This window comes from Malaya genurostris, chromosome 2, assembly GCF_030247185.1.
Source record: "Malaya genurostris strain Urasoe2022 chromosome 2, Malgen_1.1, whole genome shotgun sequence".
NCBI classification, from domain to species: domain Eukaryota; kingdom Metazoa; phylum Arthropoda; class Insecta; order Diptera; family Culicidae; genus Malaya; species Malaya genurostris.
Genome location: NC_080571.1, coordinates 109385173 through 109408322, shown reverse-complemented (window position 1 = coordinate 109408322; position 23150 = coordinate 109385173).

Below are 23150 nucleotides of genomic sequence, written 5' to 3'. Positions count from 1 at the left end.
ACAACTGAACAACTTTTAGGAATGGTTCGAGCTTTTTTGTGGAAAATATCACCGTGACTCATATGTGCATTTTTAAACTGATCATACTCATACTATCAATCTATAAATGAGTTTAGTCATCAACCAATTAGACTAATAAATCGGAATAATGTTCATACCAATCTTAATGATATCGTCCCTATTTTTGCGTCATTAAACATAGGGAGGTTGAGTCATACAACTTATAAGACCTGAGTTTTCAAAGAGTCTTAAGATCACATTTCGTTACTTTTTTATGTCGTCGATAATATGACTGTTTTGAAATAATTAACAGTCACTAAAATCACAGGGTGATGTGACTTCGGAACCTAAGGGCGGATCCGGATGTAATTCAGGAATTCCGTATGGACCACAAGACCTTACTTTTGAGTTTAACACATCAATACTATCCATACCATGGCAGTTTCGAATTCAAGAGAGGATTTTCGCAGAAGAACTGAATAATTACTCTTTAAAGAGTTTCTCTCCTACAAAATAAAGTTTCATCACTATTAATTATAAAGATCAATAGTACATACCTAAACATCTTCGACACTATAAAGTACGTGAATTCGTGGGTAATTAAAAACATAATTCTGCCATGCACCACAACAGTAAAGTTCATAAATACGAAAAGATGTATGAAGAATGTTCGATTAAAATTTGGAGGCGGCTTCAAAATGTAATAATAATAATAGTAATAATAATAAAAATAATATTAATATTAATAGGAATAATAATTTTCAAAATATAATGTTTTTCTTGTTCAATCGACGGAACTGCATGAAAATTTTTCAACAATGACTGTTTTCATTAGATTATAAGAAGAACCTTAAAAGCCAATAACTATTGACTTCGGTTCGTTGATGGCTGCGCCTTTTGTTCGATGAGTCAACATATAGCGATGTAGTCCTTTTGTTCGCTACAATATATCGTTCATCATTATCACTAATATCAGTAGCAGATATGTACACAATCAATTCGGTAAATATTACGATGGATTTGACTTAACAATATTGACTGGAAAACACTAAAGCTAGTTAGTCCTAGACTCAATAATAGTACTTTCTCCATTATAAGAAAATGACTTTCTAGTTGGTTTTATTCTAGAGGCAAGAATATGGCATTTATAAGACTTCATCCTCGTGCACTTCATATGCACTACCCTAAACCCGAAGTGATATTCATTTGCTTTTCGAACTAGATCAGTGACCAATAGTAGCTTTCAAACGAACGTAAGCTTGTTGAATTCGGTTTAGTTATCTCCGAGAAAATTGAACGGCAAAAACAAGTGTTTTGTCGTTTTGTCGTGTATGACGCTTATACCATTATATATCCGGAATCAGAAGTGAAACTTTATAAAAACAATAAACATTTTGGGGAAATTGGTTGCACAAATTTGATGAGTGGAGTGAAAAGAAAGCGATGGGCATTCCAGATGGGCGACGGAAACCAAAAAAAAAAACAAATTTTGTAAATTATAACATACTAGGTATTTGGAGATTTATATATATATATATATATATATATATATATATATATATATATATATATATATATATATATATATATATATATATATATAACGTGCTTAATCCACCTAGCAGTGAGATGATACCTTTTTTATCAATCCGCAAGTGTTTTTTGCATGAATATTCTTCTGTGTTTCAGTTTTCATGACATTATTGTAATGTCCGTCGTTTTAAGTGTTTTTTTTTTTGAGATTTCAATCACTCCCTCACGACATTACAGAGTCGAAACTGCAAATCGGATCGAATTTGAATCTAAAAATGTAACAATCGATTATACATTCCATGATATGTCGAAGTAATTTCCACTTTAGAGTTTAGGGTAATTTAAGGTACTTCCAGAGCCGGTATTCAGGAATCAGCATAACCCGAACCGATTCGTATGGCCATATGACGAATAAATTGCAATATTTTTTAATCCAACTTTAAAGCTTTTCGGGATTGTCATCTTCTATATCGCTTTGAATTTTAAAAATTCATCATCCTACAATTCTAGAATCAGAAGTCAGAATTGGTTAAAATGGGATTTATTTTAATTTGAACTTTTGTTTCTGAAATTCGATTAGGCTTTTTTTTGAGAAAACGATTGAGCTTTGAGAAACGATTCGATACTGGAACCGGAATTCTAAATTACGAGTAGCCGAAGTCAGACAAATTCACCTGAGTAGCTGTATTGTTTACATTTGTTTCAAAATGTTTGAAAATCAATGTAGACATCTTTGAGGAATCGTATACAATACAACCAAAAAAGAAATAAGTTTATTTGGTTGTCGACTATCCAAATCTGCTAACCCGATAAACCTGATTAATTTATATGAAGTAGACATTTTTATATAGTAATCACCCTGTACCTCCGAAACCGGAAGTTGGATCTGACTGAAAAACAAGATGTTTTATAGAATCTTAAAACTTTTCATTGAAATCTTAGATCGGTTCAGCCATCTACGAGAAAAATGAGTTACACAGTTTTAATTTCGTTTCACATATCATCCTGTAGTTCCGGAACCAGAGGTCGGAACCAAACATATTTCAGGAACCTTGTTTGGAAGTACACGACTTTTCATATGAATTTGAGTTTGCAGAAAACGGTTGAATCATCTCCGAAAAAAATTGAGTGAAATTATTTGTCACACACGCATTTGCTGATCTCGACGAACTGATTCGAATGGTATATGGGTGTTATGTTCTAACAGCATTTATTGCTGTAAGTAGTTTAAATCAATATAATTATGGAATTGCTATCAACTCAAAAAATGCTGCCATCATCTAGTTTACATATGTCATGTTCGAACGATTATGTTGCCAAAAACGATCCATGCTACAATCGGTCCGAGGCAAAATATCATGCGGTATACAGTCTTTTGGGTACTTAGAAACAAATGAATGTAACAGTATAAAAAATCGTGTTTTATGTTGCTCCCAAGCATTTCTTTTCTAGACAGCGCTCAAAATTTCTACTACTGGAATAGGGGAAAAAGCCGCTTACACAAAAATTTCGATATCTCCGTTAAAATGGACGGATTTTAACAATCTATAGCTTGTTGGATAGGTATTACCGTGCAGAATCTATGTCTGAAAATATATTGTTTTCAAGGTCAATTGTGACAGATACTGTCAAAAAAATTTTGACTTAAAACTTCGTATAACTCAAAAAGTAAACATCCGATTTCAAAACCATTCAATAGCGTTCAGGGTGACGGGGAGACCTTTCATTTGCGACTAGTTTGATCAAAATCGGTCCAGCCATCTCTGAGATCTCGATCTCTTAGTTGACAACACACATGCAGACACACACACATACACACACACGGACATTTGCTCAGTTCGTCAAGCTGAATCGATTGGTATACGACATTCGGCCCTCCGGGCATCAGAAAAATTTTCTATAGTTTGAGCGAATTCTATACCTATTTATTATATTTATAAAAAAAAGGTAAAAAATATAACACTAGATTAACATTCTCTGAAAAATTCAAGAAAATAGTGTAATCGGTTTAATATTAGTAAAAGAATATGCGTTTGCCATTGTAATCGAATACACTCTTTAGTAAGGGCTGCAGTCGAAAAGAATATATACTAAAATGTCGAATGACAAAAGGTCGAATGATAAAACGTCGAAGAACCAAAGGTCGAAAAACTAAAAGGTCGAAGGAATAAAATGCCGAACGCGTCAAATGAACGAATACAACAAAAAGTCGAAATGACAAAACGTCGAATATAACAAAAGGTCGAATGCAACATATAGTGAAATAACCATGAGGTCGAATACACCATAAAGTCGAAAGAGACAAACAGTCGAATAAGACGGAAGGTTGAATTCTGGGTATGTTGCATTGCATATATTGACTGAGTATCAACTGTTAAACCAAATTAATCTAAAAGCTTAAACACGTCTTGAGAGCTAAACCGAGACAAAGTATACGGGTCTAATTTATTGTAGAAGTAAAATAAATACAATTATATTCGTTTTGTTTCATGAACGTCCTTCTTTCCTAGATTCTCTACTTTGCACTCTCAAGAACGGTCTTTATCAACTTCATTAAGACTTCTTTTATGTTACAAATAACGTACGAGCCAATAATCTGGACAAACGGGTGGATCACAGTTCTGAGTGCCGTCCGACCTCGCTACCGCTCGTTCGAACCCTGAAAAAACAAACAAACTATGTTTAAGTAAACCGGGCAAACGAGTTGTATGCAAGAGGCCGCCGCTTCCGACGGTGGGTCGGTGGCCGACTCGGGCTAGCGGAAACCTCGGCGGCTTAATGCCGCCTCGGTTCCTTGCCCTCGTATAATCATTTATAAACATTTCTTTTGGTAAATTGGTATATTTTCTTTGGTTCTTCTTTAGTATTCGAATTTCGTCGTATTCAACCTTCAATGGCATTCGACCTTCTGTTATATTCGACGTTTTGTTATATTCGACGTTTTGTTGTATTCGACGTTTTGTTATCTCGACTATCCGGTATCTCGACTTTTTGTTATAATCGACCTTCTGTCGCAGTCGACCTTTTGATACATTCGACGTTTTGTGAGTTTCTCTATTTTGTCATTCGACTTTTGGTCGCTCGACGTTTCGTCATTCCACCTTTTGTCATTCGATGTTTTAGTATAAAACCGTAGAAAAATATGCAACAGACAAAAATAATGTATATAAGTATGTATGTGTGAAGCCACCATCAGTTCAAGGCATTACCAGTGTATGCGGGTAGACTTACAGTAGATCCGAATTTGATTATCAGATAGCTTTCATATAACTGCTGTTAAGAAGGCCAAATTGGGTTTTGAGGACCCGGCGCCTTCCAACAAGAACATCCGGCCATATAATAAAGAATTTCGCTGTACCAGCTGGCCCGGGTTGGTGGTTCAATGCATAGGGCGCTGGTCTTACAAGCCAGTTGTCGTATGTTCGAGCCCCGACCTGGAAGGATTCTTAGTGTCAGTAGGATCCATAGTACTAGCCATGCAATAATTCTGTACACTAAGAATCGGCTGCGAAGTCTGTTGAAACAGAAAGGCCAAATTCCACAAAAGGAATGTAATGCCAGGACTTTGCTTTGCTTTGCTGTACCAGCTTAAACCCGCCTGATGGTTTGTTTGTTAGAAGGGTGCGTCTTACTCATTTCAGACCTTCAGGGAGAAACCTAAAGCTTTCCCCACGTGACTCCGGTTGGCAATCCACTCCATCATCCAGTCATTCACTTGTAAGATACCCTGATGCACTCCCTGCCCCTCCCCGTTGTCGATATAATTGAGCATAATACAATATATTATAATATAACATAATATAATAAAGTATAATATAATATAATATAAAAAATATAATATAATACAATACAATATAACATGATGTAATATAATATAACTACAGAGAACAGACATCCAAGCTAGTACAAACTTTAAAATCACCGTTGCACACGAGTTTGCACGTATGAATGTCTGTTGAATATCTGTTCTCTGTGATATAACATAATATAAAATAATACAATATAATATAACTTGATTGATAATAAAATACAATATAACACAATACATATACTTATAATGTAATACAATATAATATAATATGATATAATGCAATGCAGTATAATCGACGGTATAATACCATACAACATAATATAACATATCAAAACATAATATAAGAAGATAATATATGAAATAATATGCTATGATACAATATATAACAGTTGATGTCGCAGTGTAAGTTATGCTATTCTTTCGTCGCATTACTGCAGGAAATATAATATTTCTTTTTTAATAATAATAATAATAATAATAAAAATAATAATAATAATAATAATAATAATAATAATAATAATAATAATAATAATAATAATAATAATAATAATAATAATAATAATAATAATAATAATAATAATAATAATAATAATAATAACAATATATAATACAATGTAATATAATTCAATTCAATATATAAAAAATAACGCAACAAACAACAGAACCACATGTTGCAATAAACTATGATAAATATTGCACTTTAGGATGGACTTCAAACAACAAGCCATTTCGCACCCTCTCATTCTGCTACTAACGAAGAAGGCCATAGCACCCAGTCGACGCCGTTCTATTGACCAAATGACATCATAGACACACGGGTAGGCATGAGATAGGAACTTGTGAGGACTTAGTTATCTCACCATTTGACGACCTATATGCAACAGACAAAAATAATCACGAAAAATTCATTTTCAGTCGGATATTTTTGAAACTCTCAAGGAATAGATAAACACATAATAGCTATGTTTCTGTGAAGTTGGTTTATTCAACCTCTCTCCTAGGGTAAATGCTCACACCTTGGGCCTAACACTACCCATCAAATTCTGTATAACACTTGAGTCATCTTCCTTTCACACTTTCATCCACTCTTTCTTCAAATCCTTGTCGTTTCTAAGTAGTGTCGTTGGGACTCCGTCAACGATTTTATTGCAAGTTACACGGTCGAGTGTTCAAATCTCAACTGTTTCACTTTCCACCTAGGGCACTGACCAGTGCAACAACATACTAACAAAAGTGTTGTTTTGATAAAGCATACGGATAACCTTTCGAAGTACTTATTGTTATTGTGACTTCTTCCATGTGTGCCAGTTGATAATGCGGGAGTTTTTAAATGAAAATGCATGTTAATTGTGAATGATAGGTTCAAGATACTTTGCTCAAAATAATCATTTGCAGAAGCTACGCTGTTGTTTCATCTTACCACCATATCACAAATACCACGTCGAACGAACTGTTCGTTCTTAGAAGCGATCTACGACTTGATCGCCATTTTTTCCACGTCGTTATAATTAGTGAAGCGCCGTTCAGCTAGTGCGTAAGACATCGATAAAAACAAATTATAGTCGGAAGGGCCCAAGTCTGGGAAGTACCACGGATCAAGTAAAAGTTCCCATCTTAGTTCATAAATGATGGATTTGATCTCTTTTGCTGTGAGTGCGGGAGCGTTGCCATGCTGCAACATAAGTCATTTATCTCATTTGCTGTCGGTAGCGATTAGTATTTACAGTTTTACCTGGTTTGAGTTTGAGCTCGTAGTACAAGACACATTTTTGATCTCACCAAATGACCAATTTGAATCATTTTGATCAAATAAATAGGAAACTGGAAATCTGACATTTTTGCTATTAAACCTTTATTCCAAACACTTTCGAATGCTTTTTCTATGTCTAAAAAAGCAACTCCAGTGGATAACCCAGAAGATTTATTTGCTTTTATCATGTTCGTTATTCTGACAAGTTGATGAGTAGTTGAATGTTCATGACTAAATCCAAACTGCTCTGATAAAAAAATTGAGTTCTCATTTCTATGAGACATCATTCTCAACAGGATAATTTTTCCAAAAAGTTTACTGATAGTAGAAAATAAATAATAAGTCGATAACTTGATGTTTCTGCTGGGTTTTTATCAGGTTTGAGGATAGGAATTACTTTAGCGTTTTTCCATCTTGTTGAAAATTTTAACCAGGCAACATCGGGAAGATTTTTAATAAGAATATTAAAAATTCCATCATTACCAGGAGCCTTCATGTTTTTAAATTTCCTAAAAATTGATTTAATTTCATCAAAATTCGTCTCAATAATGTTATCTTGTAATAACACTTGAGTTGAAATATGATCATATTTCAGTGAGACTTCATTTTCAAGAGGACTCACAATGTTCAAATTTAAATTGTGTACACTCTCGACTGCTGAGCAAGTTTTTGAGTTTTTGGCCATTTGTAAGAAGTACTTGATTTCCTTCCTTGAGAGCAGGAATTGATTTCTGAGGTTTCTTAAGAACCTTAGAAAGTTTCCAGAAAGGTTTAGAATATGGTTTAATTTGTTCAACTTCTTTAGCGAAATTTTCATTACGCAAAAGAGTAAATCGATGTTTAATTTCTTTTTGTAAATCCTTAACTATGTTTTTCATAGCAGGATCACGAGAACGTTGATATTGTCGTCGAAGAACATTCTTCAACCGAATGAGCAGTTGAAGATTGTCATCGATGATAGAAGAATTTAATTTAGTTTGAGCTTTGGGAACTGAAAGATTTCTAGCTTCGACAATGTAATAATTCAAATTATCAATTGCTGGGGCGATGTCCGTAGAACTTTCTAAAATAGTTTCATGATCCACATGATTTTCAATGTGAGATCTGTAATCCAACCAATTAGCTCTAAGATAGTTTGAATATAGAACTAATAGGATTAATTATAGCTTCTTTGGAAAGTCTGCATGTTACAGGAAGATGATCTGAGTTAAAGTCAGCATATGTAATCAGTTCACTACAAATGTGACTTTGATCTTTTAGAACCAGATCAATTGTAGATGGGGTTTTTCACGGAAGATAAACAAGTCGGATTACTGGGATGAAGAACTGTGAAGTAACCAGCTGAGAGTTGATTATGAAGTATTTTGCCATTACTGTTATTTTGCCTACAATTCCACTGGACATGCTTAGCATTTAAGTCCCCTATTACGAAAAATTTCGGTCGATATCTTGTGAGTTTTTGCAAATCGCCTTTAAAGAAATTTAATTCTTCGCCGGTGCATTGAAATGGCAAATATGCTCCAGCGATGAAATAAATTCCATGAATGGTTTCAACTTCGATTCCCAAGCTTTCAATAACTTTAGTATTGAAAGAAGGTAGAATTCGATGTTTAATTTGCCGTTGGACAAATATGGCAACTCCACCACCCATTCCAGTAAACCTGTCAAATCGATGAACCACATAATGTGGATTACTTTTCAATTTGACATTTGGTTTAAGGAAAGTTTCTGTCACAATGGCAATATGAATTCTGTGAACTTTAAGAAAATTATGAAATTCATCTTCATTCGATTTTAAAGATCGAGCATTCCAATTTAAAATACTCAAATAATTATTTAACATCACTGTTAAATTTTAAATTCATTATAATATTATTTGCAAATTGCCATCCGATTTGAAATGCTTCAATAAGTGATGAAGTCGAATTCGTTCGGATGATCATTTGAAAAAGTTTTGAGTTTGATCTTGTAGGTAGATTATTTTATTTTCAGTTATATCGCCTAAATCAACATCATTTAAAGAAGCGAATGGTTTTGACCACTATTTCCAATACTTCCGAAACCGAATTCCGAGGATCGAAATAGCCGAAGTTGGGCCGTAATTAAAAAGAATTTTCCCCTCTTTTGTTTCGTCACTTTAGGTAACGGCATCAAATTTTCAACACTTAACTCAGTAGTTCCGGAACCGGAAGTCGGATCCAGATGAAATTCAGGATTTTTATTTGGGATCATAAGACCTTCTACTTGAACCTGAGCTCGTGAAATTTGGTCAAACCAATCTGAGAAAATAGACTGAGTTCCATTTTCGCCAATTTAAACACTATTTTCGAAACTTCTGAAATCGGAAACCAAGAACCAGGATAACCGGAGTTAAATTGATAGGCCACTTGACTAACCACTTGAAGTAGTTCTAAGCACAGTTTAGAATTTTTTAACGTGTTTTGTTTCGCCGTTTTTAATGGCGATATAAAATGTTTAACCCCTGTAGTTTCGGTACTAAAATTCCGGATAACATTCTAAAACCTAAGATTATGAAAATCAGTCACGCTTTATCTGAGAATAGTGAGCACCAAATCATAAATTCAAATTTTTACACTAGTCACTTTGTAATTCCGGAACCGTCACCAGAATTTGAAATTCAGAAATTTTCTATGGCATCTTAAGATCTTTCATTTGATTCTAAAGTTGAGAAAGTCGGTTTAGCCGTCTTCGAGAAAAGCAAGTGCACAAATATGCAACATACACACATACATACAGACATTTTGCGTACTCAACGAACTGATTCGAATGGTTTATTCCGGTTTATTCAACGCGACTGAAAAATCTTGGTCATATGTTTACGGTGCTGATGGATTCGGATGTGTTTTCAAACCCAAGCTCCGGTGTTGGTTTTCATTTTCTTCACAGCGTGTATAAAATTAAATAAAGCACGCTGTGTGCATCGTTCGTAACGGTGTGTTGTGTTTTCTTTTTCCGTATCAGCACGTACCGGTGCGTACTGGTTTTTTATAGTCATTCTAAACGACGGTGTGAAAGTTTTGACACTCATCGCCCTGTAATTGCGGAACCGGAGATCGGATCCGGATGAAATGTTTGCAGTAGCTTTGGAGACAATGTGAGCTCTAACTTAAATGAAGATTTGTGAAAATCAGTTAAGTCAGTACTGAGAAATCAAAGTGAGTTCTACTTTTGGAGTTTTTCTTCACTTCTTTCGGTGCTTCCGGAACATGAAACGGGAGACCAGTAGTGCCGCATTAAGTTTTTATACCTAGAAACTAACAAGTTCTGCAAATTTTAAGAATTTATCAATCAGTTTAGTTCAGAAACCGGAAGTCGGATTCGAATTCAATTTTCTAGAAAAACTAAATCAATATAAGACTTTTAATTTAAATCACAGTTTGTGAAAATCGTTTGTGCCTTTTCCGAGAAAATTGAGTTCATATTTTACCCTAATTTTCACATATGTCCCTATAACTCAAGAACGGGATGTCAGATCGTGATGAAATTAAATAGCAGGCTATGGGACCTCCAACATCTCCATTTGAATCTAAGTTTTTGAAAATCGGTTCAATCATTTTCAACAAAAAACTTCTTACATACACACAGACAGACACACGCATACATTCGTTCAGTTGAAAAGTCGGTTTTCACAGTGATTTCATAGCCTTTCTTTACGAGAAAGGCAAAAAAACAGATAAAAATGAAATAATTTCTAAACATAAATTACTAACGGAATATTGGCTTCATTCAGAATAGAGCAACAGGCAGTACAATTTCCATTCCTGAATAGGGGAAGATTACGGGTAAAGTTGATAATTTTGTTTGGTAAGGTTTTCCCTTCGGTATTTTCTTTTGACAATCGTTTTTTCCAGTCTGGCTTGCTGAGTTTCCGCCGATCATTTAGCTAATCTATACTAGAATGATGAGCGTGATATCGGCAGTATTAGAATATATTCTTCAACTCTTAGCATACACTTGCATTAAGTAAATTTAAAGTGCAAGCAAAACGAAGCGGAATTCCGCCACTCTTCCATATACCGATGCAATCGTTGAATCGATAGAATTCGCATCCCACCCACTGCAGATTCAATAAGTCGTCGACAAACTAACGCTAAAAGCACAACAAATGCTCTTATTTCACGAAACAAAGTGTGTGCCAGCAACCAGACGAAAACGAAAAGCATTTCCTTCCATTCGGTGAACATCCCATTCATGCTGGCAAAAGAGTAAAGGAAAACTCTTCGGAAAGTTTCTAGAATGTACGGGGGCGCTCAGTCGTCCTTCCGGTTTGTATAAATTCTCCAGCTCGTTCCAAAGAGCTACTACCGGTTTCGAAACCCAAAACAAGAACACAATCCGGCGTACGTATGTACAAATACACCACAACGGGGCCCAAAACTTGGGAAACATTTGCTACAACTTCACTCGGAAAACCGACGAGATAATAAATTTTGCACAAATTTCAACCTAATGTAACAGTTTTGTTCTCAAGAATGATTTCATGCTTCACGTAGCGTGTTAGATTAACAACTTATAACTTTACGAATGTGGCCCTAAAATATGTCTCCGTAACGAAAGGAAAAGAACAGCAACTACTAGCGAGTAAAATCTTGGCTCATTTCCTTTTGCTACTTCACCGCTCTCTCAGTCGTATTGTTCCAATAAACTTTGGGTAGTAAACAATCGTGCGGACAAAGCCCATCCAAATGGGAAAGTTTTGCTGGATTCACTCAGTTATCGCCGTTATACAGAGCGCACTAGCAATGCCTACAGTATCAACACAATCGCAATCAACTTTTGCCGTGTTTTGCATATGGTGGTACGATGACTAACAAGAGTGACGGATTGGACAACAACAAAAACGTTTCCAATTATAGTTGAGTGCCGTGTTTAAAACTTTCACACACAAAAAAACAAATGTCGGGCAAGCAGTTGTTTTTTACTCTACAACCGTTGATCAGATCTGCTAAATGATCTTAGAATCCATTAGGATGGATTTCAAAGCAATCAAATGTATTGAAAAAAACTGGTTCATTTATGCTAGTGGTGTTATGATGCCTTTCTCATGCCATAATACATAATATTGTGGTATTCCTCAGAATACTTTGCTTTGACTCTAGAAAGCAGACAAAAAAGTTAGTTCGAGCACCAATTATGATGACCAAAAAATTTAAAGAAATCTGGATTCAAAATAAAAAAACTACAAGGATCAGCCCCATGGGGTTGTTCGAGCCATTGATGTGGAACAAGGCAACCAATATTTCTAATGATCTACAATCAAACAGTTCAATCAATCGTCACACTTTTGAATCCGCTATTGCACGAGAGTCTGCTTAGATTGATCTTGATGAGGAAGCAACACCGAAAATCGTTGGTCTGGATTTGTATTTGTTTTATAGCCGACGAAATTACACCAATATCGCAAATGTAAGCAATTATATCTTCGTACATATTTGCGATTTCGATATCTAAGCTTCTCTTCGCCAAGCTTGTGTTCAAGTTTTGTATGCAAGCAGTTATTTTTATAGCGTTTCATCCGAGCTTGCATGACACAAGATCAGAGCATACCAATTTAGGTGAAACGTAGCGTTATAAAATGCGCGCCAAATTTTATCCACTTCAGTTGAACAAACCGTCGCACAAAGCATAACAAGAAAAACCGACACATAGAAACCAGAACGCTTTTCAGTGATTGAGCGCAGTGGGCTTACCTCTTGTTATGTTGGCTTGTAAAGAAGACTGGACGTAACGGATTTTTGAATCTTTCACACTTTGAATATATGCTAATTCAATCATTATTGTTAGTGATTACTCTTACACTAGAGCTATGAATCATGAGTAATTATGAATGACTAACATGAGGTTATATGTATATGTATTGAATAACTTGCTAACCATGCATATGCCTGAGTTTAGTAGCAAGCATGGATTCATCTCCAAAAGAACGATTGAAGACAAGAGAACATTCAAGTATTTTCGATATCTTTGCCAGTAGTTCACCAGGTTACATTATTTGTATCACAGGTTATATAAAATATATTTATATTTTCAAATATTCTACATGAACGATAATACTTGGCTTGTATTCATTTCATACAGTAGTCTGTCAAGGTTGAAGTTTTAGTTTTACTATAAAAAATACTACAATCTAAAATAATACCTATTATATGATATTACACAGCCAAGCATCATTGCTTCAGCAACAGCATTATAAATGACAGTTACTTAGAAAATAGACGACTTCTTACAGTACCCATTTTATTGTATTCAACTCGTTTTCATTTCAACACAAAACTCAATGCTGCATAAATTCGCGTCATTATTTGATATGTAATTTTTGCTCACGATATAATGCCACCGAGTTCACCGTGCATTTCTCACACCACCTCAATACGAAACAGCAGCGCGCAAGCAATAAAAAAATGCGGGAAAGTTTATTTAAACTTTTCAAATTTCGGTTGTTTTGTCTAGAATTTTAAAATTTTGAGTTGCATTATCAGATTCTTTGGAAAATTCTGCTACAAACACTACTTTTCAGTTCTAAAACCATCCCCGTGGAACGAAACAGTAACCGTTTATACATTTCAAAAACCAATTACGGCTCGGCAAAATTTCAAAATTCAAAGTTTTTGGTTTTTCGAAAATCGGTCTAGTTTTTGAATAATTGATCAAAAACGCGATTCGCGTATTCCGCTACATTTCACCTTAAAGCTTCAAATTGTTTCATGGCACTTTTTGTCTTGCTGTCTAGCAACAACCTACCTCTAGCATGCTACATGTAAGACTGAAACGTTAGCTATAATTTCGCTTATATTTATAGATTCGCGTGCTTCCAACAGCTTCGCTTTTGCATCGATTTACCAATCAGAGCGATGCTTTACCTTTGATATATCGCTTACTCCTTCAAAACCGTCGTCTATGGCAGGGAAATCCGATATGCCGGAGATTTTTAACAGACAAAATAGGTCAACTGCTCGCTACTAATCAGAAGTTCAATCATTTATAATTGAAAATACGTGGCTTGATACGTTCAAATCGAATCTTAGAAATATTTCCAATCAAATAATGAAATAATATTAATAATTGATACAAAATAGACTAAGCTGTAAGTGTTTAAAACCTGACCACATTTCTACGTGTAGTTTTCCTTGAGTTTTTGATTTGCACCCCTATATAGAAAATAAAGATGTGTTCCACATCAAAGAACCCGATCTTACATCGTCGTTCTAAATGACGGATAGATATTTTAAACACATTTTATTCTAAAACTCCGGAACCGAATGTTGGATCCGAACAATATTCACTAGCAACCTTTGTAACCTTAACACCTTTCATTTGAATCTATGTTTGTAAAAATAGGTTTAATCATTTCTGAGAAAATTTATAGTAGATAATGGCAGACACTTAGCCGCGAGATTGTCGTAGGACTGCTGTCGACAAGAGGCAGATCACTTTAAAAATGCACATTTCTTTTATATATTGTTCTACTAATAACCCATCCATTTCCAGTAAAATCTCCATTAGTTCTTTATAAAATGCTCTGAATTCTGAAAAGTACTATTTCTCCAACCTTTAACAAATTTGGTAATTATTTCCTCGAGCGAAATTCTTAGCAAATCGGTTGCCTCCCGTGTGCGAACGGCGCGCAAAGTAAATCTGCCGCATTCATTGTCATATCACAATATTCCGCATATATTGTCATATCACAGTATTCGAGGAACGAAATCATAAGAAACAGAATTTTTTCCAAAAATGTAAACAAAACTAAAAGGTTGCACATCAGCAAGCGGACTTTAATGTAATTCCGAAACTTGAATCGAATCAGAACAAAGATCAGGAATTAGATATGAGACCATAAGACCTATCATGAGATACACATTTTCGTCTTGTGTTTCACAATCATATATGATCTGTTACTGTTAAGGATTAGTGAACACCAGATTTTTTGTACAAGTAAATTATTGTTTTAAAAATTATAAGTTACTCAAATCTAAACTCAAACCTATCATTATTATAGAGAAACTACACCTTATCATCTCAGTTTTACCATAATTTAAAGTCAATCATTCAAATGATTGAAGTTGAATTTTTATTTCAGCGAAATGAAAAATATTCGACGAAGCAAAAGTAGTAACATGATTGATATGACCGACCACCGTCTCAATATGCCTGTACCAGAAGCGCTAGAGCAATACGACATACCGATTTTTCAGAACTGAGAAATTCAATTAAAATCAACGAAACTTTCTTTAACTTCATAACACAAGTCGGGTAAATAGGTAAGTCTGTTACTTTTCATGGAGTTCTTTCTGTCGGTTTTCAACAAAGTTCGTTTAAAAATCCTGCAAAGATCCAAAGTCAGCTCGTTTTGCACACTTTATAGAAAATTTATTTCGTTTAAATGGCAATTTAACGCTGCCCTGAGATTTCCGCACGACGATAGTTTGCTGATGTGCAGTGGCAAAAACTATCACTCTACTTTGTGCACCGGGCCCGTTTCCAATCTGCAGCAGTTTGTTTGGATGTTGTAAAACCGGCAAGAAAAGTCAACGGACAGGTGCACTGAAGTGGCAATAATAACAGTGGTGAGGAGCAGATCAGGTGGAATCAGCAGTTTTTCTTCCTTTGGGAAAAATCTAGTCTAGTATCTCTGTGGCGTTTGCTTTATGGCATTTCGCAAAGCTGCTAAAGGCGAAAATTTCAAATTATTTCTTTTTTATTCGAAATGTTGAATTTTTGTCTTCTTTCTCTAGAAACAGACCGGTAATTCGAATTTTAAGTACCCTACATTTTTCTTAATGATCCGTATTCGAATTCAGAATAAGTTTTTAGAGCATAAAACTATGTTGGGTGATTTTTGATTTCTTCTAAATGTTATAAAATTAGTATTCTGTTCATTATTGAAAAAGTTGGATTCCCACGAAATGTATGTTATTCAGGTTCTTGTTACTTAAGTAACATAATATGGTGAATTGAAGCCATCTGTACTACTGTTATATGTAAATACGCGTCGTCAGAACCTGATCCCTCCTAGTTGAGACAGTATCCTGTTCCACGTGATCGACTGATTATACGCCAAACATTTGTCTAGGTCTAACGATCATCGAATATAGTGTACGACGAGTTTATTTGCTTTGTCTGCAGGCAGGCTATTACATCGAATGATATTCCTCGATAGACAAATATTCCCATTTTGATTGAGATATACTTTCTACAAAATTGTCATTCTCATCGGTATAATTCAACGCCGTTCCAGAGCAACTTCCAGAGGAACTGTACTGATGCAATCATAACAAGATTTTGTGTGCATTTAAACTGCAACTTCTGGAAGCCATGGTACTTGCCGAAGACGACGAAGATGTCCAGTACCATACTCTCGCTCTGGACCATCCAATCCGACTTTACTGATCGAAATATCATTCCAATATGCATAAAATCAACAGTCACATCACCATTTGACAGCTCTCCGGTTGGCTACAATGAACACTCCAGACACTTTTCAGCAGTATTGATGCCAAGTTTTTATCAGATCGACCTTGATAAAACAACAATCACACGAACTGGAGTCAATTCAACTCATTGACATCGATTTCGATCATTGATTTTTTTCCGATAGAAGTCGACGGGGTGCTATCACTGTTTTGGGACGCGTTAGTAGTCGTCCGCGATAGAGTTCCAACTTTGTTAAACTACCTTCCAAGATAGCGAACTCATGATCGGTACAAAAAAATCATTGATATTGAAATTGAATCATTGAAATTGAAATTGAAAAAATTGGTAATTTTTCATGTCTTTGCGGATGAAGGTACTGACGAAACTGCCCATGCAGCATTAATCATAGTGACCCATGAGTGAGCAGACCAAGTTTGACAGCTCTATATCAGTCAAACTTCAACCGTGATGGCAAAAACAGTGAAGCAACCGTCCAGAAGTTAGTGCGTTCAAAGAACGGCACTCCGCCGCATCAAAAACGGACACCGTACGGCACTTTTTAGACGCCGGATACATTCGTTCCGGCATCTACAAAATTTGGAACTATTAGACAACAATCAAAGAATCGAAAGAAATCCCGGTTTCGGACGACTGACGACCCTGAGCGACATAAAGCTTCAGAGTAAGCTAAAGAGGAAGACCGAAGAAAAAGTGGATACATCACTGCATTTCACACACCAAATTCCCCAAGAAAGTGCTGCTGTGGCTGAAAATCAGCAAGAAATGGGATGAGGAAGCCGCCCGTTTTTCGCTCCGGACTGGCCGTGAATGTGGGAATTTATAGTACGAAATGCCTGCCGAAAGTTGCGTCGTTTATCAAGAAATATCATAAGGGCAAAGATGCGGTGTTGTGGCCAAATCTGGTATCGGCCCACTACTCAAAGCGATCGTTGGAGATGGAGCGGCTGAATATCGATGTAGTAACCAAGTCGGCGAACCAACTCAACATCCCATCGAGAATTTCTCGATCAAACTGAAACGTAAGATCTACATCTGCCATGGCGAATGTTTCTGTTAACCGGAAGTTCGCTCGAAAGGGCCTAGAATTTTTTCGCAAGTAAGTATTCGAAAACCTTTCCTTTTCTTAAATGCTAACGTTAGCACAACATAACTAAAATTATACAGCTCTTCGGAAGAAGCATTTCATGCAAATTTTTCTTTAAATTTCACATCATTCTGTCATTGGGACAGCCTACTTAGCGGTTATTAGCGTACTATATTAAAGGTAAAGAAATATTATTAGAGGATAGAGGAACTCTCAAAATCTCTAAAATGGACGCAGATTTTCGCACTGAAGCGTACACGTCGCTGTGCACTCTGGTATACGGCTCGTTTAAGAGAAGTATGGCACTCGCATATTCAGTAAAAATACATTTTTTTATTAAAATTTCGATTTTCAGTACTATGATAAAAATATTCAGAACTGCTGCCAACTCTACTTTTAATAAATTATTCGAAATCACTGAAAAGTTTGCACACTAGTGCACGCGCCAATGCATCTATTAATGTGTTTAGGCAATAGCACTTTCCTTTTCATGCGGTGCTCGGCGGCTTCATTCTTGTGCACTGAAATGAAAATCTTATTTATATTCATTAGATTTGTCATATGAATCATATGCAGAATATAATTCATAGAAATTATATGGAAACTTATAATCTTTATTTAATGTGTACGTCAAATTTAAATGGACGTTATCATACTGAAAGTTATAAAAATATCCCATATAATTTATATGGAAATCCGATGGAAGTCGTGAATCGTACTGCTTGAAACTGAAGAAATAGTTGTGTCTCCGATATTCATCAACTGCTCCAGACCATTTTTTCAGGAAGTTCCGCATCTCAATTTAATTTTAAATCGCTGACAAGACAGCTCATCCAACTTCGTTCAAGGATATGCGTTAACGGACCATGAAATATATATCCGGTACATTTCATTACTCTATCTGTCTAGTAAGATTCATTTTTATTTTCAGTCTCGGGATCTCACTTCTCTTTCGCAAATATCATGAGGTGCTCCCTTACCGAACGGAATACTAGTAAAGCTTGAATCCTCAAAGAAAAGTAGTAGTTGGCGATTATCTGCTATTCGTATTCGTAGCTCCATTGAAATATATATATATATATATATATATATATATATATATATATATATATATATATATATATATATATATATATATATATATATATATATATATATATATATATATATATATATATATATATATATATATATATATATATATATATATATATATATATATATATATATATTATAACTTATAAAACCGATACACTGAAGAAGGATGCAAATAGCATTCCGAAATACGTATCTGTATTATAACGTTTGAAACACTTTCGGAAAAATAGTGACTGTGAAAATAGTGACTTTGTGAGAGTGTAATGACGTGATACAACATAGTGGAATTCAACGGTACAACAACAGTACTATTAGTGAGAACATTCTACTAACAGCTCAAACAGAAATTTAGTTTGCATATATTAGATATGATTATATGGGTGGTGGATGTAGCAAGTGCCTTTAAAAAGGGGGATGTAATGTTTGTAATGTAATAACTCCGGAACTAATTAACGAATTGCTATCAAACTTGGTACAGATACTTATTGCTCTTAAGAGATGGCCATAAGGGTATTTTTATGGGGGAGGGAGCGTAGCAAGTGTCCTTAACAGGGGGAGGGTTATGAAAAAATGTGTCTAAATTGACGAGAATCGATACTTTTTGAAAACCATAGAAACATTTTGCATTCCGTAGGTATGATTATATGGGGGTTGGATGTACCTTTAAAAAGGGGATTGTAATGTTTTTAACGGCATAACTCCTAAACTACTGAACGTATTGCAATCAAACTTGGCATAGGTACTTTTTGCTCTTCAGAGATGATCATTAGGACATTCTCAGGGGAGAGAGTGTGTAGCAAGCGTTCTTAATTTGAGGAGGCCATGTCGAAATTTATCTTATTTAAAGAGAATTGATACTTTTTAAAACCATACATACATTTTGAAAAACTCAAATATGGTTTTAAGAACATTTGTGGGGGGTGGATACAATGAGTGCCTCTAAACAAGGAAGTTTAATGTGAAGTTTATATTATTTTCCATAAAACGATACTTCTTGCTGAGTACAGATATTATTTGCGCTTCAGATGATCCTATGAGCATTTTTAAGAAGAGGGGGATGTATAAAGTAAGGGTCTCATCCAAGGTAGGAGCAAAGTTCAAATTGTTAATATAATCGAACGTAACTCCAAAACTACTCAAACTCACCACACCACACCAACTAGGTTGGATATTTTAAGGTGGGAGAGTAAGGGTGGAGTTCCATAACAACTCAGTAAATTATCGCCAAACTTGGCACAGGTACTTTTCACTATTCAGAGGTGGTCACGAAAAGTTTAGATATTCATGACAAAGGTTTATTATAACATTTTCTTATTCGTCGTCAAACAAGATAGGGGGCGGGTTCAGACTAGGAGAAGAGGATCAATTTGCATCATGATTTTTTTTATAAAATAAGAGAGGGGCAAGAATGTCAAGATTGTGCTAGATAGTATTGCTATCGTTAATTTGAATTAAGTAGTACTGTTATTGTTAATTTTAATGAATTAATCGATGCTTTTTGAAGATCACAGATACTTAGTACACTACTAAGAGGTGGTCATAAGGGTTATCATGGAGGAGAGCTGTAGTAAGTTCACTAATAAAAGGGGAGTTCAATATAAAATTTATTCTACGAGAAACGACGCATCTTGACAAATACAGATACTACTTTTATATCAATGTAGATTAAAAGGTTATTTTAAGGGAGAGGGAGTGCAGCAAGTGCCCCGAACATGGGAAGTGTAAGGTAAAATTGATTGAATAGGAACATAAAACTGCTCAGAGTATTACACTAAGTAGGACAACTTCGGGAATTATGTTCGGCCTTTTCTTCCCGAAACATTTCCGAGCAACGCCGGGTCATTCAGCTAGTATCTCTTATAATTTAATGAGAGGATGGCCTTCAAGTGAAGTTCATGAGGAATTGGTTCAAGATAATTAATGAAAGGTCAACTGCAATATTAATTACAAACTAAACATAAACTAAGTTTTCATTTTTAATATTACGAAACACATCTCAATACATTTCAAACAGTCGAAATTATCGATTTTAACTTGCTGGTGATGATTGAAAACTCAAATTAGAACCACCACCATTTATCATTATGGTCGGAGAGAGTTTTGGTTATCGAGTTGATGTTTATGCCTATTCATTCGCACTTGCTCACTACTCACAGTGAAGGCAGGTATGCAATGAAAGAGGTAGACTACTTGGCACTAGAAACCGAGCAAACAAAACTTCAAGTGACTAGGTAGGGTTATTCAATTGACGATTAATTCTGGGAGCTTAGGCAATAAAAGCAAAATGAATGAAAGCGGATATGCTGACAGTCAACGGCCATAATATTTCATTTTCATCTAATAATGTTCATTTGAAATGAAGTTTAACCGCACTGGTTCGAAGACTGTGTCCTCAGTGCATGTATGAAACTTAGCGGCGGTGTATATCTCAAGTGAAATGCCATCACTGTGTAAGGTCTCCACTAGTTTCCAGAAAGATGGCAAAAATGTGTATAAAAAGATGAATAATCTAGTTACAGCTTAATCAATTAATGTCATCTTTTCGTTAAAACGCCATACTGTTTCAAGTTTCTTTGGTTCGTGTATAACAAAACAGTTTGAAAAAATCTGGTCATTTTACATCTTAAAAGATGCACATAAGTGGAGCGTCGTATTTCACACAAATTTATATTCAAGAAGATGTAAAATTGTGTAATTTGAAAATTACATGGCTTGAATTCGAATGAAATAAAAAACAAAAGATCAATAGCAACAGTACGACTTGAACCGAGAATCATTAGATCACAAAGCACATCGGTTAATCGACTGAACCACAGAAGCATATATCTGTTTGTTGAATAATTGATACATATAAATCCATACGTCACCACTTGGTAGCCGAGTGCAAATTACATTCGGAGCCTGTAAAATTGTGTGCAAGTGGAATTTTGCGTTATTTGAAAAATTAAGTAGTTGTGAAACGTATCGTTAGTAGAATTATGTCACCTGTAAAATTCATAATTTTTATCTGTGAATTGTTCATCATTCCAAGCGGATGGTAAAACATCGAAAGCTCTGAACGAGAACGAGATGCAACTTGAATGAGAACTTTCGATGTTTTCTATGAAATCTACAATTTGTTAAACACCTGTGAGCTCTAATTCAGGAATTTTACTCCCAAAGCTTGCACATTTGCACAGAATCGTAAATCGAACCCCGATAAAAGTCCTCCCCGAATATTATGCAAAAGGTGGTTCCCATTTCCTCCTTTTGGTTGCTCCATCTTAACGTTCTACTTACCATCTTAGAAAAATTGCCATTATTGAACCACACAAATGCAGCTTTCTCTGCTATCGCTATATAAATCTTGTTATTTCTTTTTTGAATTTTGACTTAATTACAGCGAACAAAACAACATATGCGTTTGGCAACAATGACAGTTTTCCTACACTGAGCTAAATTTTCATTTTCACATTATATGATATTCTAATGATTTTTCACTATTAGCATTTCCAATGATAGCTACATAGTGTATTGAACAGCATGTCAAAAATATAAGATAATCTTATGAAACATAAAACTCTTCGAAACGTTATTTTTACAAAATTTTCATATAACGAATGAAATTTCCAGTCTGAGTCAAATTTATTTGCACGCCCTATAACCGTTACTAGATATCCACACTACAAACATTGAAACGATTTATGAAGCACATATTATATTTATTTCGAATTAATATAGATAGGTTTATCTATACCATATGACTAATTTTATAACATTTATATATAACATTTAATGGAGGTCATCCGCGTTCTATATAGCAGTTATATATAGATGAAATGATTGCTATTTGATTGAATAAGTGATACATGTACTTCTTCGGGACTGGCTGATTTCATCGGATATTTACTGTCACCAGACGAATCAGATGCACTCCGAAAATCTGATAATCGGAAACTACTCCCTTTTTCGAGGATTCAAGCAATACTAGTCATCAGTTCCGTAAGGGAGCACCTCCTGATATTTGCGGAGGAGACGTGTGATCCAGAAACTATAAATGAAAAATTTAAATCCTCATACTAGACAGACAGAGTAATGAAACGTACCGGATATATATTTCAGGGGCTTATCCTTGAACGAAGTTGAATGAGCTGTCTTATCAGCTATTTCAAATAACAGAACTTTCTAAAAAACTATCTGGAGCATTCGATGAATATCGAGGACACAACTCTTTCTTCAGCTTCAAGTAGTACGATTCACAACTATTCTTTTGTAAAAACAAACTCCATTATATGTCTAAGTTAAAATATTATTTCTTGTTATTTTCTTCAGCTGTCTCGTTTTATTGCTTGTTGCAGATTTGATGTACGCTTCCAATGAAAATTATAAGTTTTCACATGACTTTTATTAAACATAATCAGCATGCGATTAATAGAAAAATA